Genomic DNA, 10,766 nt, shown 5'->3' on the forward strand with positions numbered 1-10,766 from the left:
TACATATTTGGCAAAAGCATGAGCACATCGTGTGCGCAATAGACCAAGATATTTACTAGGCACCATAACGGACCCCGAGAAAATCAAGTTATTTTCCCGTCGGTGCGATAGATGGGACGCGGTATACATTTCTCACTAGAGCGCCTTCATGCGCGCACATTCAGCCTCTGCTTCTCACCTATCTTTTCAATCGCTCTGCTTCTACGATTTCACGTGGAAGCTGATTTTGATATCTTGCCAGAATAAAGGAAAAAATAGAAATAGAAAACGGCGCAGACACTCCTGAGTAATCGGCGTTGAGACAGCGCTGACTGTTTACGCATCCAAAAACGGCGCAGTGGTGCCCGCACGACTTCTTGTAAGCGGGAGGAGCGTGAATAGGCACTTTCTCGTATCTTAAAGTCCAGGCGACGCTTTCCATGTTAACTTGGCGCAGCAGACACAGACCTTGGCAGTTGGGAACAAAATGGGCGCCTTGGTGCCACAGTATGAGCCGGGAGCATGGGCGCCTAGGTGGGAGATTGGCGTGCCCGGTCTGCCTTCTGAATTGCAGACATCAAGCGTCGTCCATTATTTTTTTGCTCAAGTGACACCGCAGATTAGACGTTGGCGAAATGGTCGCGCAGCTCGTGTGCTGACGCGGATTTCATTTTTTTTACCATATTTCTAGAACCTCACGCGAGCGACCGCGCCTAAACAAAGGCATCTCGGCTTTTCTCTTGAAAACTACTTCTGCCGTCGTATTGTTCAACTCGAACATAGTTCACTTAAAAGTCGTCTGTATACACAATAGTTATAGCGCGAAAACAGAACGACGACGCCGAGACAAGAAGGACACGAAGGACACGAGCGCTCGTGTCCTTCTGGTCTCAGCGTCGTCGTTCGGTTTTCGTGATATAACTGTCGTAATGTCATACCAACTAGCCCAAGCTGCCACACGTCTGTATAGTGTTCGCTACGTGGAATATGCTGGACGCCAAAAATATATAGAAATGTTATTTTAATAATCTCTCAAGGTAGACTCGACATTGTCGCGAAGTGGCTAATACCCGGGCCACACGGGCACACGAAATGACATTCGACGGTGAAGGAATTCAGTTCCCGAATGACATTTTTTGGGGTAGAGTTGATACACTTCCAAAATGAATGAAATTTGACTCGCACGATGTCAGTCAGAACATCTTCTGTAGTAAGCAATTGTAGAGTAGTAATGGAAAAATAAACGTGCATTTCCAAGCTCCATATACCTCTGAGAAGAATAAATGTAGAAATAATTGTAGTACACTGCCGTTAGATTTAGTTGGTTACTTTGTTTGACGATGTTGCAACCGACCATGCGGCAACTTGAGCCAAAGCTAGTCTGATCCACAGCGTAAAAATAAATTGGTGCCTGTCGCATTTACTTTACAGCGTCCACCATCTGAGGATCAGTTTTTAAAGACTTGTTCAAGTGATCAGTGTAAATAAAAAACGCGAGAAGTTTTCTTCCAGCAGAATAAAATGTTGTTTTATATAATTAATTCATCAGCAGTGCAGTCGAGAGCACGCATTTCTCAGTCGAATGAGTTCTGCCGTTGGCAATAGGTGACGAATGACTTTTGGGTGATTGCCATTTCGTTCGTCCGTGTGGCAAAGCGCGAATTGCATTAAATCTGAAAGAATTAAAAGGTAAATGCCTATAAGGCACGCAGCTTCTGACCCGCAGGTCGCGGTGGCCACGTTCTCGATGGAAGCGAAAATGCTTGAAGCCCGTTTACTTGTACTCAGGTGCACGTTAAAGAACTCCAGGTGGTCGAAATTTCCAAAGCCCTTTATTACGGCGTCTCTCACAATCATAAAGTGGTTGAATGATATTTTGGGATGCTAAAAGCCAATGTCAATTATTAATATTATTCCCCAAAATACTTTCATGTGGTTTGACATGAAGAAGGACGTCGGCTTTGAATTTCAATCAACATCTTCAGAGCGGACGGTCAATATCCTAATTCTCTGGCCTTGTGGTTTCGAAGTTGATTGAAGCACCTGCGCCGCTGTTGTGGCTTGCATGTAAGAGGTATATGAAGGATTTGTAGCTGCCTGGAGGTAATAGTAGCGAATTATAGTGCATTGCGTGAAATTCTTCTTCGACGGCCAGTCGTTCCCGAGGGAACTGAAGAGCTGCGTCTTAGTGGGACGGCTCTATATGGATTCCCTTAGTAGAGTACTATGTACACAGTAAACCGATTCTGACCCTTAAGGGTGCAAAAAGGGTGCCGACACCCTAAGCACACCCTTTGAGCACCCTATTCGCGTCTCAGCACCCTACAAGCGGAACCTAAAGGGTGAACACATCAAAAGGGTGGAAACTAGGGTGCAAAAAGGGTGCAACAACTAATGGGTGCTGATGAGCACCCATTAGGGTGCACAGTCGCCGACAAAGCTTTGTGAGTAACGTGGTCATGGAGCATAACCAACAGCTTTTAGATGTCTAGTGGTTAGACACCATGGTCTCATTAATAGCCCCACCGCAGTAACTGATATCTGAATAGCGATAGTGCCCGGCTGAACGTAAGTTCTGCACTGGTTCTTGCATTCTTGCTGCCTCTTTCTCGTCACCTCACGGTCGGCGCTGACCAAGCCATGCGCTATAAGCTCACTAGCCAATGGCGGAGTACGCAGCTTGTAGAGCTACAACAGGATTGTGACTTACACATAGCCTCGTTTGCGCCTAACACTGAAAACAAAGCTTCGTCCATGACAGTATATATAAATCATACATTTGTTGATGCAAAGAAATACAAACCAACAAGACCGTGGTAGATAAAACAGTTTTTGTGTTGTACAAATATTTGTTAACCTTACAATGTATCAGTTGACACGTGTTACCAATTTTTATGGCGGGCTATGGACTTTGACGTTGTAATATTATAACATTAAAGAAACGTTTTCTTGATTTTGTTCATAGAAATATTCTTCAAAGCAAGTTAAAATGAGCCTTTACTAAAACATTTTCCTAAAGAAAATTCACTAAAGACAGCTAAAATATTGTTTGCCAACTAATACGCTTATTTTGATGTGACAAATTTTGCTTGCTGCCTGTACTTTGTACTAATATACAACCGCTTTGACACTGTTTTTAACAGCCAGCTTAACCACTCAACCATTGTACAGATGTTAACAAGGTATCGGTATAAGAAATACACAAGCAAGCAAACGTTTCAAATTTCGCGCGCTCTTTCACATTTCAAATTTCGCGCAATTACGCGTACTGTGATTTTGTCATTTTCAAAAGTAAAAAATATTTTATGCAATACGCACTAGCGTATCTTCTATCTTCACTATGTGTTAAAATTTAAGCAGAAATAATCTATTTACTTATCATATAAAAAGTTATGTGCGCAAATGCGGATCGGTGGCGTCAGCAGGACAGAAATGGCGGTATCTTCCTGAAGGCCGCAACAGCCGTGTGCCGAGTGTTTAAAGTCGATTTTTTATGTTGTTCAAAGTGTGCTTGCGCTGTCTTTCGTGTTCTGTCGGTGCTGCTTGTTACGAAGATGCACTATACTCAAGAGAGGACCGGCTGCTCTGTACCGTCGAGCGCTCGCCAAACTGAAAAGGTAGGTGGATGTTTCTGCTGTCGACGCTTTGTTTTTTGCTTCTCCGCCCAGGCCGCGGCGTGCCCGATCCAGGCTGTTATGCTCCTCCCGCGGTTAACACCGAAAGCGCTATAGTATAATAACGTTGTGAACTAAGGTTTTTCTAGCTGGTAGACGATAAGTGAGTTTTTATTAACGTAGCGAGCCTGCTGGCGTGCCTGATTTCATTAGGCTCAAGTCTAAGCTCAGGGACGTTACACGCGGATGAATTTTTTCTGTGGGGAAGGAGGTTAAAGCAATGTGCGCTGTGATGCTGTGAGTCGGCGGGCGATGCTCTTCACGCTATGAATCACTATATTTTTGCAATGCCGTCGGACGCCGTTCGGGGACGGCGCATGGAAGCCGTAAGCGTCGTCTGTGTGTCGCGTGCGTTGGAGTATTCCGGTGATTCGCGTTGAATTAGATCTTTCCGTATTTAATTTAGAAGAATGGAGAAGAATAACGTGGTGTCCGCGTTGGTATTTACGCGGCCTTGTTCGTTTTCTGTGCCAAAGAAGTATATGAAGAAAGTTTTATATGTTACTCGTCCTCTTTTCAACAGCTACATGATCATTAAATGTGTGGGACTACTATGAGGTAGATGTGTTTTCCTGTGTGACCAAATGTGTGTGCATCCACCGGGCACGTATAATATTAAATTACCATGATATTCAGCTTAATTAAGTGTGCGTAAACTTGACACAGCGTGCTGTAGGTGCGGTTCTCAAAGCGTGCAATTACGCCTGGGTCAATACATTTTCTCTATGAGTGGCCGAATAGCCGTACCTTAGCTGTGCAAGCGCTAGGTTGAGCAGTAGTTCACTCGTTTGAGTGCAATTTTGGTGGTACTGCTTGTTCCCCCCTGCTCACATATCATTGCATTCTTCTGGTTTGTAAAAGAATTGTGGGCGCTGCAGCCCGCTTTAGAGTTAGAACTTCGCCGAATACCTATACGTCTACAAACATTCCAAAACTAAGTTATACCAAAGCTTCCAATGACACTTTCGAATACAAGTGTAATGCTTTATCTGATATCATAAATTCTTTATGACCTCGCTGCAGATTTACAAGTGACCTGTGATATGTGCAGTGTATGAATGCCTAATTTATTGCTCAAAACACAATAAGATTATACATCACAGTATGCGTGCATATGTTGCTGCTGACATGCAAACTTAGACATTGTATTTATCTAAGAATGAACAAATCTAAACTCCCGTTTTTTGAAGATGTACGCATCAGACCAATTGAATAATATCAAAAATAATGTTCACCAAGTGATTGTTGTTTACTGCCTTGCACCAACTCACTAAAACCACCTTGTTGGTACTTAGACCACAAGGTAGGATGCAAGATTTATGACGTCATATTGAATGTTAATGTCACTTGATATGCAAGGGAAATTGTTATTAGCATACAGAGGCCAATAACGTTATTGTCTCATCGTTATCATAATGAAGCAGGTTAGGCAATATGTGATTCTGCTGCCATTACGTCATGTTGGGAAACCATTACGCTATGTAGCTATCTGCAGTGTCTGAGATCCTGGTTGCCGGTCAATATTGCAGAAGCTTGCCTGCTTCATTGTGATGGCATGGGGTTCAAGATTGATGTTTTGTCTTAGCGTTTCCACTTTTCCTCCCCTATGGTCATTAGACAGCTTGTGCTGTTCGATTAGAAGTGAGAAGTAGTGCCTTTTTAGCCAACCAGAACAATTTAGATCAATGATCACTATGAAGCAGCACACAATATTCATTTAGTGAACTCAATTTCAGGCAAATTATAAACGTCCGAATGTTAGCCGTTTGAAGGAAGCTTTATTCATTGAACTCATGAGAATAAATGGTAGAGAAGGAAAGGCAGGGAGGTTAGCCAGACCAGCAAAGACGGTCTATCACCCTACACGGGGGAACAGGGAGATTGAAGTCCTGTCGGAGTGGTCTGGTCGCTAAGGTACTCGGTTTCTAACCCGAAGGTCGCAGGATGATATTCCGGCCTTGCTGGCTGCTTTTTCGATAAAGGTGAAAATGCTGTAGGCCTGTGTTCTCAGATTTGTGTGCACGTTAAAGAACCCCAGGTGGTCGAAATTTCTGGAGCCCTCCACTACCTTGGTAAAAAATTCATGTGTCAGTATTGCTTTAATTTTATGCTTTATCTGCAGTGGATGCATATGCGAATACGGACATGTATATGTAGTGGTATTGCAATTTTACGGAATAAAATATTCATATGGTGCATATTGCATGGCATTTACTTAAGAAACACATCACATGGGTATCATAACTACAGAAATGCAAATGTGCCTCTATGGATGCACTCGTGCATATATTTGGTCAGCCTCAAGAAAAGAATTTATTGATTGCAGGCAGCAGCATTACTCACGCATGTTTATCTCTTAATTACGTGCAGTCGATACAGCTAAAAGGGGGTGTATTCATATAAAAGTTCTAAACTTCATCTTCGTGCATGAGTGAGCTATAAAGGTGAATGAAAATTCACATGTATGACATCGACATGAAAAGCTCTGCAGCAGCATGTTTTTCGTTGTATTTATACTGCAGCATGCCCTTTTTGTATTTCTGAATTGCGTGCCACTAAATATATGTTGGCCATGCGTTTCTAGCCATTCACTGCAATTCGGCAAGCAGCGCATGCAGTCTAGACAAACCTCACTAAATTTTTTTGCACTGGTGCAGAAATTCTTCGGCACGGTCTGTCATTTCATTTGAGTGAGGCTGCTCAAGGAAATTTCCTGACAAGGTCAAGGAGCCCAAGCACCAGCGAACTCTGAACCATTCTTTCAAGCATCAGCTCTGTTCAACCTGCTTATGCGCTGTGCCTCACCAAGCTACTGGACGCTGCCTACTTATATGAAGTGCTCTTCATATTCTCCTCAGTTTGGCAGCAGTGTGTGTGGTCTTCACAGTGCTTGCCAAAATCATTATTGCACAGGTGAGACACTTATTTCCTGCTTTAATTGTGTTAGTATTACTGCATGCACTCCTGCCAAGCAAGAGTACTAATGTTTCCTGTGAATTGTTTGTCATGGTAAACAGAGGATTTCAAGCACAAAATTCATACTGAACTTTGGTCCTTCAAGAAGTGTGGAATGAAGGTGGTGACAGTGTCAACGCGCTCTCTTTAGAAATAAAGGCTTTGCATGAAAAGCCTGTCGCACCTTGAAACAGGCACAAAAAACTTCCAGGTGAAAATAAGCAACTTCAGATGAAAATTGAAAAATTTACACTGTATTCAAGGTTGAACTATCCGACATCAAAGGCGTCTCAGATGAGGGTTTTCTTTTGACGCTGTCCGAAATTTTTGGGCGATGATGGAAAAACCATTACTCGTGATGATATTGACACTGCAGACAGAGTAGGAACAAACAAGCCTAGTTTGAAAAAAATAGTAGTGCATTATGAACGATGTTACGAATGAAATGTTCTGGATAAGACAAAAAACTTACGTCTGTCTACAGTGGACTTTCCTTTTAGACCAAGTAGTCCCATTTATGTCAACGAACACTTGACAAGACAAGGTAAGCAGTTAGTGAGAGCACGAATGCAAAAAAAAAAACAAGTTGGATGGAGGTGCACTTGGATGCAAAGCACAAAATTTATAGCAAAAAAAAAATTGGAAACATTAGCAATTTTAAAGACTGCCTTCTTAAAAGATCTGACAAAACGCTATGTTGATGCCTTCAGAGCCACACTTTTCTTGAGCTTGCAATGTCAGTAAACTATGACTGACATGACAGAATTTTGATACCTAGATAGTGAAAAATTGATACCTAGATAGTGAAAAAGGCCACCAGCTATCTTCAATGCCTTTACCTTAAATACTCTTAGCAATATAAGACTAGTAGCCTGTGTCTCTATTTCGATGACATGCCGGTAAAATTTGATGCCATTCTTTTGACATAATCCTTGCATTTTTTGTGCGATATAGCCCACCAAAAATACCAGGGTACAATTATCATGGCATTGTGTAGTTCACGAAATGGGGAAATGGAATAGCGCTGTACATCTAACGTTAATTTTTGGCCGATGTCAATAGACTTCCGTGTGTTAAGCCCTGTGTTGAGTGTCTAGTAGTCAACTTGGGGGTTTTGTTTTGCAGCAATTAGCGCGCCTCCATTAGGTCATAAGTAGGAATTTTGAGTTTCTGGAAACTAGGTTACTTGATTTTTCGGTCACAGATGCACAGACGATTTTTCGCTCACAACTAACGGGGCAGACGCCGGCGGCGGGGTTTCTGCGACACGAGCTCTTCAACGCTATCATGTTAAAAAGCTGACATAGGCAGCATTGACCAAATGAATGCAAAGAATAAAGTCAAGTGTCCTAGCAGGAATCCAAACCTAGTAATCTGCTTGGTAATTAAGTATTCTACCACAGAGCCATGCCCGGCCTCGGTTATACTTTCCAAATAGTCCAAATGTTTGTGTAACATTAACTGCCGTTGCAGTACTGGCTATCAAATTTTATAACTATTACATGTGCACTCCTATGATGCAGCCGTGAGGTCGAGTCAAAGTCAATTGTAGTCAGGCACCATCCTGTGAAGTATTTGTGTAGCAGTGTTGAGGGCTACCATCGTCGCGAGTGCCAGCGCAAACACCAATGCTTCATACCAGCCTACCACTTCTAGTGTGTTTCTGTTTCTGTTGGCATCGTTACGAAACAGCAAATAACTGCTAATGTTGTCAAAGGTGTGACATCTCCCCATAACAAATGAAACATATGCCGCTGTTTAACGTATGTGTGTGCGAGAATTTGTACTTATATTGAGCTCCACTTCATAAGATCGCTCAATAAAAAAAATTAAAATACATGTTATGCGTGTTTTGCATAACATCGATTGCCAAAGTATGTGGGGTCTGCCAAATTTTTAGCATCAATTTTGTAACCTAAATGCTACCATAAACAATTATTTATTGAACATGAACAGCTGGACTGCAACATAATAAGTTTAAGGTATTAGGAAAACTGAATATGTTCCTGACTACAGCATACCTAACAGGCAAATACTAGTACTACATACATGACACACTATTGTAGAGCTAGACTAGAATATTGCTTATTGGCACTTTACAATTCTTTAAAAACCCTAATTAACTTCAGTGCCTTATTCGATTTGTTCAAATCGGATGTGCGCAATCACTTGATGAATAGCTTTTTTACTCAAACCTAACTCATGTTTCACGTGTGCATCATGCTGAATCATTGCTCAGATGTTTCTTGTGTATAAATTTCCTTTCTACTATGCTGTTTGTTTTTTATGTGAAATCTGTTGTACGTGCTACCCTCTGAAGGCCCACAGGTACTGTCAAGTTGTTTACACAGTTTTTTGCCTGGGGGACCTCCAACAAGCATGTTTTTCGTTGAAAACAAAGCGAATTTTGATGCTGACTTCTACTCACATCGAACTAAGAACATTCCAGCATGACAACGCATATTGTATCTTGGACAGTCTGTCTTGTGAAACTCTTAGTGATTACTTCTGTCTTTATTTTAGGCTTCCGGGTGCGGATGTGCTGTAGAGAAGGAGCGCCCTGACCACACTTTTGTAAAAGGAACCAAAGTCGCCTGGGCAGCTGAAGATGGATTGTGCAAGTGTTTGAATGATCACATTATATTAATCCAACACCACTGGCATTACTTTGCCAATATTTGTGATTTTGTAACACACAAGTTTAGAAACACACACACATATATAAAAGGAGAGCTGTAAATAGGCCTTGAGCAAGTTTGTAGTCAAAACTTTTAGCATGATGACCAAAGCATGTTATATAAGCCCACATGTTTTACCACACACCTACTCTCCTATCTATTTTCTTTTTCAATTTTGTGGGCACTGGCAACACCCTCAATAAGCGCATTTGGACTGCTGGTGCCTCTAACTTATATTTGGTTGTTCTAAATAATTTATTTGTTACATACTATGCAAGGAGGGAAGTCAGAATGGTAAAAGTTAAAAAAGAAGTCTCGTCACAAAAAAGATGTCTACTCGTAAGAAAAAAGATTTGAAAAAACAGAAGATTGATCCTCACTCACAAAGATCTCACCATTACAATCGATGCAGAAGGTCATAGCTCATGTTTACTATTGTCAATCTTTTTCGGTTGTATGCTATGTACAATAAAATAGTGACTATTGGCATCATGTTAATTTATTTGTCATAAATTTTTGTTGGGGCCTAATATCTTGCATTCTCACATGCATAAAAGCTCACGTCTGCTACACATAATTTAAAAGAGCGCAATGTGGTAAGGTACTGTATTTAGTGCATATTATCTGTGTGTCTTTCAAAGTGAGTATATGGCATTTGAAATAATCACCAGTATTCGAAACTTGTGAATTTTTAATTTGCAGGCTAGCATGTCTGTATGATGACCAAGCATCCATAAATTGTGCATGCATGTGTGCAGCAAGGGGCCTTGAATAGATTACAATCATTCTGGACCAAAAATGGGTAGCACAGGCCATATACGCACTCTGGGATCAATTTCATGTTTATTAAAACACACATATTTATTCAATATAGCTTGCTTTAAGGTATATATTTACGTATTGTCTACTTCCACCTTGAACATTGCACCATGCATCCGGCACTCTGCCGAGCGCTTCTCGAGGGCACTTTGGTAACTAGTACACAAACGTACAGACAGCTGTAAGTGGGCCTCCTTTTTGTTGACTGCTGGAGAACAACGGCTTCGCCAAATCACACTTCCTTTGTGGTGAAGCTAACTTTGCTCTTGCAACAGTACCAGCTTATCTAAAATTCGACACTGATCTTTAGAAGTGCAGCTTGTTCTATCTAGAGCAGCCAAAAACGAAAACATGAGGAACAGCACCTGGACAGGATAAGGCACAATTGCAGCACTTCTCGATAACAGTGCCGGATTCTCTATTTGCCTACACATAGAGAAAGCAAAACACTGGAGCCAACTTACCAGTAGCTTCACTGCAGAGACACTGTGTTTTAAAAGACGATGATGCAAAAGCCCCACCTAGAGCTGTCACTGTGTTTCAGTGCTAGTTTCATAAGCGCCTGCGGAAGGCACTCTGTGAAGGGCCGGCCGCGTGCATGGTGCACGTGTTCAGGGTGGAATGGACGACTTAGTACATGTGTTCAAGTACTAACAAACTG

General features: G+C 41.8%; 1 long non-coding RNA gene across 1 annotated transcript; it reads left to right on the top strand.

Moving 5' to 3' along the window:
* Window positions 1–3,420: 3,420 nt before the first annotated feature.
* Window positions 3,421–9,784, top strand: LOC142774752 (uncharacterized). Its single transcript, XR_012886533.1, has 3 exons — window positions 3,421–3,596; window positions 6,311–6,566; window positions 9,132–9,784. It is a non-coding gene; the product is annotated as an uncharacterized LOC142774752 (long non-coding RNA).
* The last annotated feature ends 982 nt before the right edge of the window (window positions 9,785–10,766 follow it).

The sequence above is a fragment of the Rhipicephalus microplus genome, chromosome 10 (assembly GCF_043290135.1).
Source record: "Rhipicephalus microplus isolate Deutch F79 chromosome 10, USDA_Rmic, whole genome shotgun sequence".
Lineage (NCBI taxonomy): Eukaryota > Metazoa > Arthropoda > Arachnida > Ixodida > Ixodidae > Rhipicephalus > Rhipicephalus microplus.